Here is an 18427-nt window from a genome sequence, read left to right as displayed (position 1 = left end):
AAGAATATTGATGAACAGCTTGGCAAACTTGAGCCTAGAGCAGATGAAGGCATTCTCCTTGGTTATTCTCCTTATAGCAAAGCATATAAGTGTTACAATAAAAGACTTGGAAGAATTGTTGACAGCATTGATGTAGTGGTTGATGAAAAAGGATACATTCCTAGGCAAGTAAATCATGAAGATATCAAAGAGGATGAAGACTACCCTTCAAATCAGACTGATAATGAAGAAGAAGAACCTCAAGAGGCTCCAGAGGAACAGATAAGGATAGAAGAAAAGACTCCATCCAGGCATGTTCAAAAGAATCATCCAGAATCTCAGATTTTGGGGCAGAAAGAGGCAGGTGTACAAACAAGAAGAACAATAGCAGAAGCCTCAAGCTACTTGGCATTGCTCTCCTCCACTGAGCCACAAAATGTAAAATAAGCATGCAGAGATCAATGTTGGGTCAAGGAAATGGATGAAGAACTTGAATAGATCGAAAAGAAAAACACTTGGGAGTTGGTTCCTAGACCAAAGGATAAGAATGTCATAGGAACAAAATGGATCTTCAAAAATAAGTTGAATGAAAATGGGGAGGCAATTAAAACAAGGCAAGACTGGTGTGTAAAGGGTATGCCCAACAAGAAGGAATAGATTTTGAAGAAACATTTGCTCCTGTTGCAAGACTTGAGGCCATCTGAATGTTCCTTGCTCTCTCAAGCTTTCAAAAGTTCAAAGTATTTCAAATGGATGTGAAATCAGCTTTTTTGAATGGAGACTTAGAAGAAGAAGTATACATTGAGCAGCCAGATTGTTTCATTCTTGGGAATGATCCAAATCTTGTATGCAGATTAAAAAAGGCTCTCTATGGTCTTAAACAGGCTCCAAGGGCTTGGTACTACCGTTTGGACAAATATCTTCATCAACAAGGTTTTTCAAAAGGATCAGCAGATAGCAATCTTTATATAAAAATTGAAAATGACAAGTTGCTAATACTTGTTGTGTATGTAGATGATATTATCTTTGGCAGAAATGAAGAAGCTATGAGTCAAAAATTTGCCTCGGTAATGCAGAAAGAATTCGAAATGTCCCTACTAGGTGAACTGACATACTTTCTTGGATTGCAAATCCAACAAAATAAAGACGGTATCTTCTTGTCACAAACCAAGTACCTCAAGCAGATTTTGAAGAAGTATGGCATGGAGATTCAAAGCCAGTATGTACCCCCATGGTTACAGGATGCAGTCTTAGTGCGAATGATGAATCAGCTGCAGTTCATCAACCAACATACAGATCTATGATTGGAAGTCTTCTTTATTTGACAGGTACCCGACCAGACATCATGCATGTAGTTGGAATAGTTGGAAGATTTCAGGCAAATCCAAAGGAAACTCATCTTCATGCAGTAAAGAGAATCTTCAAATATCTTCAAGGAACTCAAAACTATGGTTTATGGTATCCTAGAGACACAGATCTCACACTTCATGCCTACACAGATGCAGATTGGGCTGGAAGTGTGGATGACAGGAAAAGCACAAGTGGTGGTGCTTTCTTTATGGGTTCCAGATTAGTATCATGGTTCAGCAAGAAATAGAGTTCAATTGCCTTATCTACAGCTGAAGCAGAATATGTAACTTCTGCATCTTGTTGCACCCAACTTCTTTGGATGATGCAGACCTTACAGGATTTCCAAATCACTTGTACTCCACCTATCACCATCTTATGTGATAATACACGTGCAATCAGCATTTCAAATAACCCAGTCATGCATTCAAAAACCAAGCACATACCGATCAAGTATCATTTTCTCAGGGAACAAGTGCTTGAACAAAAGGTCAAGTTGGAATATGTTTCTTCTAAGGAACAAGTGGCTGATATATTTACCAAACCATTGCCCAGGGAGACTTTTGAATACCTCAGGCAAAAGCTGGGGGTTGTCGACGCATCATCATGTTGTTAATTCTCAGATTGATGCTTGTACACAAGGTTCGTATGGGGTATACGCGTACAAGGCTCAGGGGGAGCATATCTAATCCATTGTTGGCATTATAGTATTGTACCATATTTGATCTCAGTAGGAGCAAACAGGGCGGATGGCGGTCCTTGGTAAGTTCTTGATTAAAGGTGCCGAGTTCGATCAGCAACACGAGCAGAAGGGAAAACAGGGTGGTCTCTGTATTATAAGTAGCCAGTAGCTGTGGAGTGGAATGGTTACCCGAAAAATCTGAAGTTGATATCGCTTTCATCATCCGGTTCATAATCAGGCAAAACAGGTCCTCAAGGGGAGAAATCAGGAGGAGCAAGCTCTCAAGGGGAGAAATAGTCAGGAGATGCAGATATCTGCCCTTTGCCCTTGATGTCAAAGGGGGAGAGTGCTTTTTTTGCTTTTTGGTCGGTGTTGTTGCCATCAAGTCCAAAGGGGGAGATTGTTGGCATTATGGCATTATGGACATGTGTTGAACTTGATGGCAACCCTCTCACAGACAGACATTTCTCTTGATGGGGACAAGAAGAGCCAAAAGGAGAGAAGAGGGGCCATTTACATATGCTTATTGGAACCTTTGAGCCATTGGCAGCTTATCGGAGCAATAGAGGATCTTTCTCATATATAAAGAGCTTATCGGGAGTGATCATGCCTCATATGCATGTATTAGTGTTATCGGGAGGTGTTTGGGTTCTTAAAACCCATATATGTATTCATTATCACTATCGGGAGCTATCGGGCTTACTAAAACCCATATATGCATGCATTTATATTATCGGGAGTTGGTTGGGTGCGTAAAAGCCATATATATGCATTATATCCCCTTTCGACGGTTACATGAATAATATAATTGCGGCATTGAAGTTTCGGCATATCACATATCAATTATAAATATATATATATATATATATATATATATATATATATATATATGTTTCGGCATATCGGTGCAATGGTGTTTCGGCTGTGTGACCCGGAAGCATATCGCAATGGACCCGATGGTGGCATTAACTCTGGCTTATAATAATATCGCATCCGCAGTTCTGCATATATGCGCGTTGGACTTCGTTGAAACCTCCGATTATGAGCAGACCCGATGAAGGCATCAAAACATGGTTTATAATATATCGCGTCCGCAGTATATCGGAATACATAAAGGGTCGCCCACCCCAATCCTCCGATTGTAATAAGAGGGGTCGGACCCGATGAAGGAATTAAAAGCATTTCATATTAAATTGCATCCGCGGTGTTCGCCCATCTTATAATAGCCTCCCACTTCAAATCGCCGATAGCAATGAAAGGAGCGGACCCGATATATTAATAAAGGCTGGTTAATGGGGCATGTCGCATCTGATCCATCAGATCAGACGTCGGAATAGGCCATGATACGGGCATGTATTGTTAGCGATGAGGAGCGGACCCGATATATAAATAAAGGATGGTTAATGGGGCATATCGCATCCGATCCATCGGATCGGACGTCGGGCATGTATTGTTAGTGATGAGGAGCGGACCCGATATATAAATAAAGGCTAGTTAATGGGGCATGTCGCATCCGATCCATCGGATCGGACGTCAGGAATAAACCATGAGATGGGCAGGCACCGATAGCAATAAGGATTGGACCCGATATATTATTAGTTTGAATGCATTAAGTTAAAAGTCCGCCTTTTGTGGTTTGGACCATTTTCATCCTTTTCCCGCTTAAGCCTATTCTTAAGAAGATCGGTCAAAAATAGTTGCGCCTCAGGTTTTTGGATCCTATGGTTTCGATTCATGGTTTTATCAAATGAGTGATTATATAAAGAGAAAGGGGATCCGGTGGCAATGTATCAATTATGAATTGAAGATCTTAAGGAAACTGTGCAGCCGCAGACACGCAAAAGATAGAAGTCTCTTCGGGTGTGGAGAATCACTATTTAGGAGGTGATGTGGGAGCGGTCACCCACAGGTTCTTTTTTACAAAGTTGCAATCATTTCTTATATATGCTCTAGCCGCTTCTGCTGTTTACTAAAGGGTTCTAAGTGCGCAATATTAAGTTTTTTTCTTGTTTAGCCTCCGGGTGTGCAGCAGTATGTAAATCCTCTGTTTGGGTCTTAATATCAGCCTCTGTTGACTAAATCGGGTGATAACTGTCATGTATATGAATCTGATGCTTGGGTAACTAGATCTGATTGCGATCATACATACTATCCTTGTAAAGTGTATTGATCTGGTGATTGGGTGATTCAAAATAATTATGTGCTTCAATGATATTAAAGGGTCCAGTATGAAAATTGGATGAAACGTGGCCTTTCAGATTATGTATTGTGCTTCAGGTGTATCCAGTCTGAAAATGTATGAAAGATGGTACCTGGAAGAGAGAAGATTGTAGGCTGGCGCCTACGTACTAGTATCTTAGCTAGTACAAGAGCTAAGGGGGTGGTAGCTCCCTTCTAGTAGCAGTTGAGAACTTTGGAGCATTGTAGCAGGTAGCAGCCTGCGTACTAGTACATCGGCTAGTACAAGAGCAAAGGGGGTCGTAGCTCCCTTCCAGGAGAGTCTGGAGAACGAGAGGAGGGTTGTAGCTCTCTGCAGGTAGAAGCCTGCGTACTGGTATAAGACTGCACCAGTACATAAATATTGTAAAAGGATTTTCTTATTAAGAAGAAGATTGAGATGACTTGCAGCAGGTGGTTTTCTCCCACATTGGGTTTCCACCTTATATCATGGTGTTCATGTGTGTGACTTATGTGTGATGATCTGTTCTATTTTACTGCACCAGTTTACTATTAATATGGTTGATAATGTTCTAATGCACTCATTAAGGATCAACTAACTAAATCATAAGAAGTAGTGGAAGTAGCATATATAAATCTGAATATGGAAATGAAAAAGTTTTATTAATGTGATAATACTGATTCACCCCCCCTCTCAGTATTATTTCCAACAATGGAAACTCAACCTCTTTATGAAGGCTCAAAAACATCTCTTCTTTTTGCTCTATTATCGTTGATCAACATAAAGTTGGTGAATGGCTTGTCAAAGACATGTGTGACACAACTCCTAAGGTATGTAATATATGTTGTGACATTTAGTACTATATACATGATAAAGCAATTTTTCTTTCCATTGTTTTTAATGTTAGTTCTTTGATCTGCATCAATTCATTAATTTGTAACATTTGGATGCAATATGTAATATTACTATTATTTATTACATTAACCAATACTATTTTTTTATGTTGTAGATTATTAAGTGATTTTTTGTTACCACCGTCAAATACTTTACCTCGTACGTACTAAGATTTGCATGCCATTATGAAAGATATTGGAATGGAGTATCAAGCTATTCATGCATGCCCTAATGATGATATTCTCTATTATAAAGAACATGTGCTGAAAGAAAAATTTCCAAAATGTGATGAGAGTAGATATCAAACTGATAAAATAACAAAAAAGGTGTCTCACAAGGTTATTCGTTATATTTCCAGAAGTCCGCGTCTGCAATAATTGTTTAGGTGCAAAAGCGTAGAAAAACTTATAGATTACCATGCAAGGAATAGAATTGAAGATGGTGTTCTTTGAATGCCTGTAGATGGATATGCAGTTAGGAATGTAGATGAAAAGTGGCTAGAGTTTATAAGAGAACCTCGTAACCTTAGGCTTCCTTTAGCAGCTAATGGTGTCAATCCATTTGGAAAGGCCAGATATACTTACTCGGTATGGCTTTTTTTGTTATCAATAATAGCATTCCTCTGTGGAAGTCAATAAAGAGGGAGCGCATAATGTTGAAAATTATTGCTCTGCATATTAATTGGTTTAGAATAAAAAAGATTAGCACTATAACATCTCATTTGTCTTGTTTGTTTCATAATTATGTCCTATATTTTTTTTTAATTTACTCATAGATGTAGTAATTATGTATTGTATGTTCAATCAATTAGGTAAGTACCATGTCAAATATATGAATGTATATATCAAGCCTCTTATCGATGAGTCAGTGGAGTTATGGAACAACGTGACTATGTATGATATCTCTAGACTAGTATTTTCACAAAGGGAATTTGAATTCCATGCAATGCTTGTATAAACAATTCATGATGCCCCAGGGATAACACATTTATGTGCTATGTTATAACATTACCCTGCACTGTAATAATTTTTAATTGTATGAACTTCATTTCAAGTATGTTTTTTAAATAGTTCGACCTTCATTGTACATACTTAAAATAATTGATATAATATTAATTATTCCATCTCTTGCAGGTCTTCAAACAAAGGGTAAATTTGCTTGTCTAGTTTGTGGTCTTAAGATTAAATCTCATCATTCAAGAAACTTAGGAAAGGAGGTGTTAGATTAGTATAGGCAATTCCTTTCTAAGAACCATAGGTACCGAAGTACTAAAAAACATATTTTCAATGGGAAAGAAGAGACTAGATTAAGACCACAGAGAATGACACCTCGTGCGTGGAAGTTGCAATATAATAGAGTATCTTGAGGTATGGATTGAATTGTTTATGTATCAATATACATTATATGTTTGGATTACTTTATATCTTTTATGGAATATTTCTCATTGTACTAATTGACAGGTCATATTGATGTTATAATATCTTTATCTATGATTCATGTTGTACGTCGTGATGAAATTAATAATAGGGAACTTCCACGAGGAATGAAAATCTATCCCAAGAAATTGAATAGACTCCACTACTATGAGCACCTAGAAATTATTCGTTTGTTTGATACAATGCACATCAGGAAGAATGTAACAAATACCTTATGGTGAATCTTAGATGGAAGGAGAGATAAAGAAAAAAATGTCAAGATTAGTAATGACATTAAGGAGGTCAGCCATGCATGGCAAAGTGAAATCCATTCAAATAGTGATGTAGATGGCCAAAATATAAGCACCCTTTCATGGCTATTTTCAAAGCATCAAGAAACCATGTTAAAGAGTTTATTGAAAAATTAAATTTCCAACTGGATTTTCTTCAAACATAAAGAATATCCTAACAAAGAAAGGTGAATTAGGTGGAGTAAAAAGTCATGATTGGCATATGTTTATTAAGGTAATTATTTTTGTGTACATATATTTTATACAATGGTGAAACATATTGTTAATTACTTTTTTCTTTTCTACTAGTTTGGAAAAAGATAATGATCGATCACTATTTTTTTTACAATATGTCTACCTTTATCCATCCCAAAAAACTTTGACAACAATGTCAAACAAGCTATATATGATCTTGGAAACTACAAGAGGTAAGTGGAGATTTATGTGCAAAGTGTAATTTGTTTAATAAGTTGTTGTGTCGCATATTTTTCACTACACGTGTTTTTTTTTCATCGTGTACTATGTTATTCTTTTTCTGTTGAAACCTGTGATTTACTTGCTTCATTTTTAGATGCTTTTCATCTAAAGAAATCAATAAAGAAGAAATAAAGTATTGGAGAAAAAAAATTCCTCATCTAATGTGTGAAATGAAAAATTATCTACCACCAACATTTTTCAATTCAAAAGAACACTACATCATACACCAAGTTGAGGAGATTGATAAGTGTGGACATGTACACACAAGATCGATGTGCATGGTTGAGAGGCACTTGAAATCACTGAAGGCTTTGGTCAGACAAAGAGCACATCCTGGGGGTTCTATGGTAGACGGATATATGGTATATCAAACCATGGCTTATATTCATCTATATAGTGATGAAATAGGAAAAAGTATTAATGTATTGGATCACATTTGGGATGTTAGCTCTGTGGACGATTTTGAAGGGGAGCACCTAATAAAGAAATGTAGAATGAGCAAAGTGAGATGTAAGTAGATAGTGGAGATTTATAACACATTTGACTTATTTTATTTTATGTATATTGTACTTATTTAATTATTATGAAGGTATAACATGGTAACTAATTATATATCTGTAAATTGTTTTATTTTAATACAGTTTGTTGAAAGTGGGATGCAATACACTTATACATTGCAAACAATAAAGATTAGATGAAGGTATGGATTGGACAATGCAAACAAGATAATATTGGTAGGTTATCATTGTATGGTGTGTCTTCATTGGTCAAAGAAGCTCAAGGTAGTGTAGAGACCAATATTACATAGAGGGAAATTGATTTAGCATACGGTTTAAAAGATTATCAAGCAAGCATATTCACCCATACTACTTAGTTTTTTTACAATTATATTGATGCATATGGTGTGTTTTTTTTTCTTAATTTTCAATTTTTGAAAGTATAAATATGAATGGTTGTCAATTAAAAATACATTTTTTATTTGTTTGATGTATTGTAGTTGAAACACCACAACAAAATGTTGTGCAGTGGCCACAAATTTCACATCAAAAGGTTGGATGAAAAGATGAAAGATTCTAATAGTGGGATAAATGCAGTATTTCAAGTTATCAATGTTTCTTCTAGATGTAAGATACATCCAAAACTCTCTGAGAATTGATACTATGGGTATATGCATGATATCCTTGAGTGTGACTTTGAATCCTTCAAAATAGTTGTGTTTGATGTCAAATGGTTTAGGCTACGAATGCATGAACGTGACCCTGATAGAAATGTTATTGAGCATGCTAAGATATTTACCATGGCTGATATAAAGAATATTGAGCTAGGATCAGAGTGATATGTACTTCCAAGCCAATGTGAACAGGTATTTTACATAGACGTTCCAGGTAAAGTAGGCTGGTCATATGTTTTTATATATGATCCCAAAGGAAGGCCCGTAAAGTATAATGTTGTAGAAGAAGATGAAATTGAAGGAGATGATGTAAAGGAGTAGGGGGTTCATGCAATGTCAGACGAAGATGTCGAAGAAGTTAAATGAATATATGTTAATTGATAAAATGTTAATTTGGATGAACTAGATGATATTAACATTGTGTCGGACGAAGAACTTGAAGCAGTCGAAGAAAATTTAGAAGAGCATGTTCCATATGATGATATAGATGATGATGATGCTAATGCTGATATGGTGAATCATTTTTACATGAATTCTCAACTGGATGATACAAATGATGAGATAGATGAAGAAGAATATTAATGATATCAAATATTGAAAAGACGAGGTAGTATTTATATGTTTCAAGTTGGTTTGTCCTCTTTCGTCCACCTTAAATTTTATTTTCCTAGTTTTTATGTTTGAATGTTACTGTGTTTCTTTCAAATATATTATAGTAGATAGATTGGGTATGGGGAATTTAGAGTGATGTGAGGTTCGGGTTGGCAGGGGGGCATGGGGGGGGGGCCACGAAGAGGGCCATATGAGCTTCCACCTTCATGTGGTTGGCCTTTTCAAGTAGAGAATATAGTATTCTTGAAATGAAGAGAAGCTCATTTACATTTATAACATAATTTCCAATTTCCACTTTAATGGTTCATTAAGAAGACGTACCAAATGAGTTGGGCAATGGGTGAACCATACGACACAGTGGTTAGGCAGACATGTGAGGTAAGGTCGGCCCATGACTACCCATGAATTGAGTTCCCACCAAGGTGTCTCATAATGATTTTTAGAAGAAAGACTAAATTAATGTTTAGATGTTAAGAGTCAATTTATAATTGATTGAATATGCAACATGGATGTCCTAAAAAATGATAATATTTTGTTGACATTAATGATATAATGATTGGTGTTTACTAATTTTCACAGTAGGTTGAGCACTTGCACTCTAGACACACCCGCATGAAGGCGGAGCACCCGGGTGCTCTTGGGGGCATCAGGAGCTGGGCACGTCAAGTTGTTTTCCTAGTAGGGGCACCAGTGCGACGATTTGGTGGGTCTACCTGACTTGGCAAGGGGAAACCACCTAAAATGAGTAAGATATGTCCATGACTACTCATGAACAGAGCCCCCACCAAGGGGTCTCATAATTATTTTTAGAAAATTGACTAAAGTAATGTTTGGGTGTTAAAATTTGGTTTATAATTGATTGATTATGCAACATGGTACTAACAAATTATAATATTTTGTTTTCGTTGATGAGTGAATGAAGGAGGGGTGCCCAGGCTCCCATGTGGAAGTCATGTGCTGGGCATGACAGGGTGCCTAGCACCCGTGGGGGTGTCGTGTGGTAGGCACGCCAGGGTGCCCGACTCCCATGGCAGCGCCATGTGTTGGGCACACCAAGGCGCTCGCCCGACATGAGTGCCTGTGCGACAAGTTGGTGGGTCAACCTAACTTGGCAAGGGGCGCCTGCATAAAAGAAGCAAGGTAAACCCATGAATTCCCATGAACAAAGTTCCCACCAAGAAGTCTCATAATGATTTTTAGAAAATTAACTAAAGTAATGTTTAGGTGTTAAAATTCAGTTTATAATTAATTGATTGTCCAAGTTGGTACTAACAAATTATAATATTTTGTTGTCATTGATGAGTAATGAAGGCAAGATGCCCGAGTGCCCATAGGGGCATCACATGTTGGGAATTCTATGGTGCCTGAAACCCATGGGGGTGTTGTGTGCTAGAAATGCCATGGTGCCCAACGCTCATAGGGGTGTCACATGTTGGGCAGACCAGGGCGCTCGCTCGTGCGATGAGTTGGTGGGTCAACTTGACTTGGTAAGGGGAACCTCCACAAAAGAAGTAATTTTAGCCCATGAATCACCATGAACAAAGTTCCGACAAGGGGGTCTCATAATGATTTTTATAAAATTAAGTAAATTAATTTTTTGGTGTTAAAATTTGGTTTATAATTGATTGATCTTGCAATGTGGAAATAAAAAATGATAATATTTTGTTGTCATTGATGAGTTAATGATTTTTGTTCAGTGATTTGCACAGTAAGGCAAATGTCTACGCCCTGTGCGTGCCCACACAAAGGCGGGGTGCCTGACACCCATAGGGGTGTCGCATCTTGGGCACACCAAGGAAGCCGACACGCATGGGGGTATCCCATGCTGGGCACGCCAAGGAACTCGCCCGACAAGGATGCTTGTGCAACGTGTTGGTGGTTTAGCCTAAATTGCAAGGGTTTCCCACATAAAATAATTAAGGTCAACCCATGACTGCCCAAAAAAGTTCCCACCAAGGGGTCTCTTACTGATTTTTAGAAAATTGACTAAAGTAATGTTTGGGTGTTAAAAGTTGGTTTATAATTTATTTATTATGCAACATGGTACTAACAAATTATAATATTTTTTTGTCATTAATGAGCGAGCGAAGGCAGGGCACCTGAGCACCCATGGGAGCGTCATGTGTTGGGCATGCCAGGGTGCCCCACGCCCATGGGGGAATTGCGTGTTGGGCAAGTGAGGGCACCTGGGACCCATGGGGTTGTCACGTGCTATGCATGATAGGGGGCACAAAGAGGGCCATATGAGCTTCCACCTTCACGTGGTTGGCCTTTTTAAGTAGAGAATATAGTATTCTTGAAATGAAGAGAAGCTCATTTACATTTATAACATAATTCCCAATTTCCACTTTAATGGTTCGTTAAGAAGACGTACCAAACAAGTTGGGAAATGGGTGAACCATACGACACAGTGGTTAGGCAGACATGTGAGGTAACGTCGACCCATGACTACCCATGAATTGAGTTCCCACCAAGGTGTCTCATAATGATTTTTAGAAGAAAGACTAAATTAATGTTTAGGTGTTAAGAGTCAATTTATAGTTGATTGAATATGCAACATGGATGTCCTAAAAAATGATAATATTTTGTTGTCATTAATGATATAATGATTGGTGTTTACTGATTTTCACAGTAGGTTGAACACTTGCACTCTAGATGCACCCGCATGAAGGCGAAGCACGCGAGTGCTCTTGGGGGCATCAGGAGATGGGCACGCCAAGTCGTCTGCCTAGTAGGGGCACCAGTGTGATGATTTGGTGGGTCTACCTGACTTGGCAAGGGGAAGCCACCTAAAATAAGTAACGTATGCCCATGACTACTCATGAACAGAGCCCCCACCAAGGGGTCTCATAATTATTTTTAGAAAATTGACTCAAGTAATGTTTGGGTGTTAAAATTCGGTTTATAATTGATTGATTATGCAACATGGTACTAATAAATTATAATAGTTTGTTTTCATTGATGAGTGAATGACGGAGGGGTGCCCAGGCTCCCATGTGGAATTCATGTGCTGGGCATGCCAGGGTGCCTAGCACCCGTGGGGGTGTCGTGTGGTAGGCACGCCAGGGTGCCCGAAACCCATGGCGGCGCCATGTGTTGGGCACGCCAAGGTGCTCGCCTGACATGAGCGCCTGGGTGACGAGTTGGTGGGTCAGCCTGACTTGGCAAGGGGCGCTTGCATAAAAGAAGCAAGGCAAACCCATGAATTCCCATGAACAAAGTTCCCACCAAGGAGTCTCATAATGATTTTTAGAAAATTAACTAAAGTAATGTTTAGGTGTTAAAATTCAGTTTATAATTAATTGATTGTCCAAGTTGGTACTAACAAATTATAATATTTTGTTTTCATTGATGAGTAATGAAGGCGAGACACCCGAGTGCCCATAGGGGCATCACATGTTGGGAATTCTAGGGTGCCCAAAACCCATGGGGGTGTTGTGTGCTAGAAATGCCACGGTGCCCAACGCTCATAGGGGTGTCACATGTTGGGCAGACCAGGGCGCTCACTCGTGCGATGAGTTGGTGGGTCAACTTGACTTGGTAAGGGGAACCTCCACAAAAGAAGTAATTTTATCGCATGAATCACCATGAACAAAGTTCCCACAAGGGGGTCTCATAATGATTTTTATAAAATTAAGTAAATTAATTTTTTGGTGTTAAAATGTGGTTTATAATTGATTGATCTTGCAATGTGGAAATAAAAAATGATAATATTCTGTTGTCATTGATGAGTTAATGATTTGTGTTCAGTGATTTGCACAGTAGGGCAAATGTCCACACCTTGTGCATGCCCACACAAAGGCGGGGTGCCTGACGCCCATAGGGGTGTCGCATCTTGGGCACACCAGGGAAGTCGACACCCATGGGGGTATCCCATGCTGGGCACGCCAAGGAACTCGCCCGGCAAGGATACTTGTGCAACAAGTTGGTGGTTTAGCCTAAATTTCCAGGGTTTCCCACATAAAATAATTAAGGTCAACCCATGACTGCCCAAAAAAGTTCCCACCAAGGGGTCTCTTACTGATTTTTAGAAAATTTACTAAAGTAATGTTTGGGTGTTAAAAGTTGGTTTATAATTGATTTATTATGCAACATGGTACTAACAAATTATAATATTTTTTTATCATTAATGGGCGAGCAAAGGCAGGGCACCTGAGCACCCATGGGAGCGTCATGTGTTGGGCATGCCAGGGTGCCCCACGCCCATGGGGGAATTGCATGTTGGGCAAGTGAGGGCACCTGGCGCCCATGGGGTTGTCACGTGCTGTGCATGATAGGGGTGCCCATGCAACGAGCTAGTGGGTCAGCTCAACTTGGCAAGGGTTGCATGTACAAAAGACATAATTTCAGCTCATGACTACCAATGAACATAGTTCCCCCAAGGGGATCTCATAATGACTTTTAAAAAATTAAGTAAATTAATGTTTCAATGTTAAAATTTGCCTTATAATTGATTGATTATGCAACATGGAAATAGAAAATGATAATATTTTTTTGTCATTGATGAGATAATGATTTGTTTTCATTGATTTTTACACCATGGTGAACACCCACACCCGCGTGAAGGCAGGGCGTCGAACACCCACAGAGGTTTCGTGTGTTGGGTATGCCAGCAAGTCAACACCCATGGGGTCATTTCACGTTGGGCACGTGAGCCCGTGCGACGAGTTGATGGGTTGGCCCAACTTGGAAAGGGGCACTCTCATAAAAGAATTAAGTTCGGCCCATGACTTCCCATGAATAGAGTTTCCACCAAGGGATCTCATAATGATTTTTAGAAAATCGGCTAAATTAATGTTTGGGTGTTAAAACATGATTTATAATTGATTGATTATGTAAAATGGTACAAAAAAATTAAAATATGTTGTTATCATTGATGAGAAAATGAAGGTGGGGCACCCGGTTTCCCAGGGGGTTGTCACGTGTTGGGCATGCCAAGGCTCCCAACGCCCATGGGGCATTGAGTGTTGGGCACGCTGGGGCATCCAACACCCATGGTGGTGTAATGTGTTGGGCACGCTATGGCACCCACCCAATAGGGGTTCCCATGTGACGAGTCGATGGGTTGGCCTGACTTGGAAAGGGGTGCCCATGTGACGAGTCGGTGGGTCGGCCTGACTTAGAAAGGGGTGCCTGTATGACGAGTCAGTGGGTCGGCCTAACTTGTGCTTCCAGGAAAACTAGTGTCTTTTCGATCTGCTAGTCCCACTAAGACAGGTAGCTATTTTAGAAACAAACAATCAAAGAAATTTGTGATTTCCTTTATGTATGATAGATAAGAGAGAAGCAAAGGGGACCAACCTGGATCTTCCGCTTGGCTCCTTGCTTGATTTCTCTCTCCCTTGATAGAGCTTGCCACTCCTTTCCCACTTGTCCCGCTTCATAGAATACATATGGAGTCAAAGTAACAAAACACCATCAAATCATCTCGATCTATAATATCATAAACAATGCAGAATCAGAAACACATTGACCATACAATTGCATTCACAAATAAGAAGATTCACAAATACACGATTATATGGAGGAAAAATCAAAGAACTTTATTAATAGTAGAAGAGAGGATTACAACCCAGCTGTCTAATCCAGCATCATCCTCCCAGCATCAAATTCCTCTTCACCTCATGAAAAGAAAGATCACCCAACAATACAATGTCTCTTCTCACAGATAAACCAACAACACTTCCTTACAAAATACAAAATTCCAGCCCCTAGATCTCTCAGATGACGGATCCATTTATAGATGTCTTGCAAGGGTGTGAGTCAGCGCTAGGTTTTTGATTAGTGTCATTATACTAATAGTTCTTGGTTCCACTTGGAGATTTCATTGATCTCTTACTCATCCCTGGGCTAATTCAGAGAGGCAAGTGTCATGGGAGAAGTTTCTAGAAGATTCCATGAGTTTCCATTTAGCAAAATGTCTCTCCCATTTGTCCATTCTCGCAAATCGTACCCTACAGAAGGCCTTTTCAGTATGCATCGCACCTGGTTAGTGTAGCATCGAGTATGCATCGCACCTTGACCATGGAGCAGTCAGAATGGTCCAGTTTTGGCCAGTTGTGAGTGGTTTTTCAAGTGGAACTTCTGGGAAATGATGTAATCAGTTGACCATGATCCTTTAGGGTATGAAACAACACTTTTAGGGGTTAAAGAGCCCTTGGTTTATGGACATATGAGTTTGGGGTTGCAGTGTCCAAATATGTCTATAACACTTGGAAATGGGTGCCCGTGTGACAAGTCAGTGGGTCGGCCTTGTTAGCACTCCAGGAAACTCTCCTAGGTCGTAAATCAGAGATGCCTAGTAACATGTAATCTTCAATATTTTTCTCTAAACTATTGGAATGAAATATGGTTTGGATCAAGCCAGATAACCATTTCAACTTTGTTTTTACTCAAGACATCCATGAACACCCCCAGACTACAAGGCTTTAGACCACCAATCACTCACAGTTTAAGGAATAGGTGAATATGGAGAATACTGACCACACCAGCAGATGCACAAGACCATGAGATGGCCAACTGCAACTAGGAAAAAGGTATGCAAATCTATTTCCTAATACACAGATAGGATGAAAGCTCTCTGGCACTAAGATAACCAAAACCTACATAACACATTCAATGATACATACTAGATTCTAACACAGAGGTGGGATGACAGCTCCTCAAATGCTAAATATCAAGAGCACATGAAAAATGCATAACAAGCACAACCTAGAATAGAGAAGAAGTGGAGAGTGAGAAATTAACAGCAAAAGAAGCTTGTATTAACTGAAAATGAAGATTAAAAGCTTGAGTAGCAAAGTCTCAATAGTCTCCAGAAGTTGAACCCCTATTACATCTTACTAACAGCTATTTATAGCCTGTTTACAATGCTCTTGAGCTCTCTAGAATGCTCAGAGTCTTAATCTTCTTGATCCGTTCCCTAACTATTTGATTCCCTCTATCGGCAAGCATGGATCGGTGGTTTCTTCTTCTAACAGAAGACTAACCATATTCAGATATTTTAGGCTATGCTGGCAGGGAGCTTTCTCGTGCCAGATATGCTCCATAATTGATTCTGTTGGTTTGTTGAGTTGTGCTGTCGATGCCCATGATTGCTTCTCAACCTCTGTCTCCCGAAAGTTATTTCCCATCCTTTGTTTATGTGATAGAATGGGTCTCCGGGCCTCTGTTATCTTTCTCAAGTAGGTGGAGTGTTGTCTAAAAGAAGCTCCATAACTGATAACTGTGCTGATCTACTCGAAGCATGTCCTCTTTCCCTCAGCCATATTGTTTGTGGAGTGAAGTTGTTGAGGAGGAAATGCACTTGGCACCGGAAATTGACTACCTCCGTCCTTTCGGGAGCATAGAATGGTTACAATACGTGGATTGTACAGTGGGCAAAGTGGTCGGATGGTAGAGCAATATCGGTCACTAGATAGGACAGATAAACGGCAGAGATGAGTCAACCAGGAGATCGGAGGAGGCTAGATGATCACAGGCCGTTGGATCTCAGGCAGGCAGATCCAACGGTCATCGTGCGTGGAAGCTGCACAGAGTTTATCGGGCAAGAAGAGTGGGCTTGAGCGGTAAGCGGTATTTCTCACACCGCTATAGGGGGATCGGGCAGTAATCATACGCGGGGGAGTGATCCCATTCATCACACGACGCATGGTAGATGGGACAGGGCCGAAACCACTTTGATCGCGAGTTAACGAGTGGTTATGTTTTGGCGGCGGGGGAAGCGGATGCCGTCAGATCACACAGTAAATGATCGGACGGTGGGGAACGGTTGCATGAGTTTCTGTGTCAGGAGCTGTTAGATTAAGGTCACGGAAATCAACAGCTGGGGATACAGGGCGGCTTTATGAGGGCGAGTGGACGTCCGGGCGCACGTTTCATAAAGTTTTGTGTGTATTAATGCCCGGGACTCGGAAGGGACTTTTAATAGGATTTTCGATGAAAGCACGGGAAATAAAGACCAATGGAGGGTGATGAGGATAGAGAGGAGTGTGAGGGAAACCACCATAGCCGCTCCTTTGAATGTGACCATGGACAAAACATGCATCCGACTTTAGCAAATCATTGTTATATGGCGGAGCTAACACTAGCTCCATCTAGGGATGAGATCCTCCTTGTGAGGTCTCAAGAACTTACAGATCAATGCCTTTCCTGTGAAAAACAAATTAGCCAAAATTTCTAGTGTTCCATTGGTCATGGAGTCTGAGTGAACCTACACTAAAACTAATAAAATAAAATATTTACAACTTTAAGGCCAAAAGACCTTAAACAACATAAATTTTCAAAAAACGCCCATTGACCGAGCCATCAAAAACTGCTTCTCCTCCCATACTTTGCAGGAGGAAGGTATTGTTCCCTTGTACCTGAGAAATAATAAAAGGCCCTGTCCATAAAGAATCAAACTTTCCATGGTTTCCATTCTTCTCTTTTAGTGCATCCCACTTCAGAACCAAGTCTCCAACCTGAAAATTATATGATTTTGTCCTCCTGTCAAAGGCTTCCTTGATCTTTTTCTGATGTGATGCAGCCTTTTCAACCAGCTGTTCTCTAATCTGATGTACCTCTGCTAAATCAGTGATCCTTTTTGCCATGTCTTCTTCCTCATTCTGCTTTTCTTGTAGGAACTTTGCCACAGGGAGGGTTAACTATATTGGGAACATGGCCTTAGTACCATATACCAGCTTGAATGGAGAATTCCCTTTGGATCTATTAATGGTCACTCTGTCAGCCCAAAGTGCATATTTGAGCTTAGAATCCCAATTCTTTTTGTTGTCTTCGAGTAGCTTTTTAATTATCCTTATCAGGGTTTTATTTGAAGATTCTGCTAGACCATTGCCTTGAGGATAATATGAGGTGGAATGAACCAGTTTAATGCCCATTGAATCACACATATCCAACAATTCTTTTGCCCTGAAGACTGCTGCACTGTTTGTGACTAATTTATGTGGACAACCAAATCTAGTAAATATATGCTCTGTCAAAAACTTCATGACCACATTATGATCAGCCTTTCTGGTAGGGATTGCTTCAATCCACTTAGTAAAATAATCAGTGGCTACTAATATCCATCTGTGCTGGCCACTGGAATGTGGATTGATTTCTCCAATGAAATCCAAGCCCCACTGCTGAAAAGGTCCTTTTGCATGTATTGGTTTTAAGGGCAGGGACTTCAATTGTTGTTTCCCTTCGAATCTTTGGCACCTGTCACAAGATTTAACAAATGAAAAGACATTAGAAAATAAGGTGGGCCAATAGTACCTAGCTCTGAGGATCTTGTGGGTTGTAGTTTTCTAGTAATGATGTCCTCCACACATGCTGGAATGAAACTGCTGCATAACTTCTATTGACTATTCTTTGTCCAGACACCTCAAAAGCATTCCA

Source organism: Pinus tabuliformis, chromosome J (genome assembly GCF_031772625.1).
Source record: "Pinus tabuliformis cultivar Carrire ecotype Pingquan chromosome J, CPIR1, whole genome shotgun sequence".
In the NCBI taxonomy this organism is placed as follows: domain Eukaryota; kingdom Viridiplantae; phylum Streptophyta; class Pinopsida; order Pinales; family Pinaceae; genus Pinus; species Pinus tabuliformis.
The sequence above is the reverse complement of the archived record's forward strand: the minus strand, read 5'-3'. Positions refer to the sequence as shown.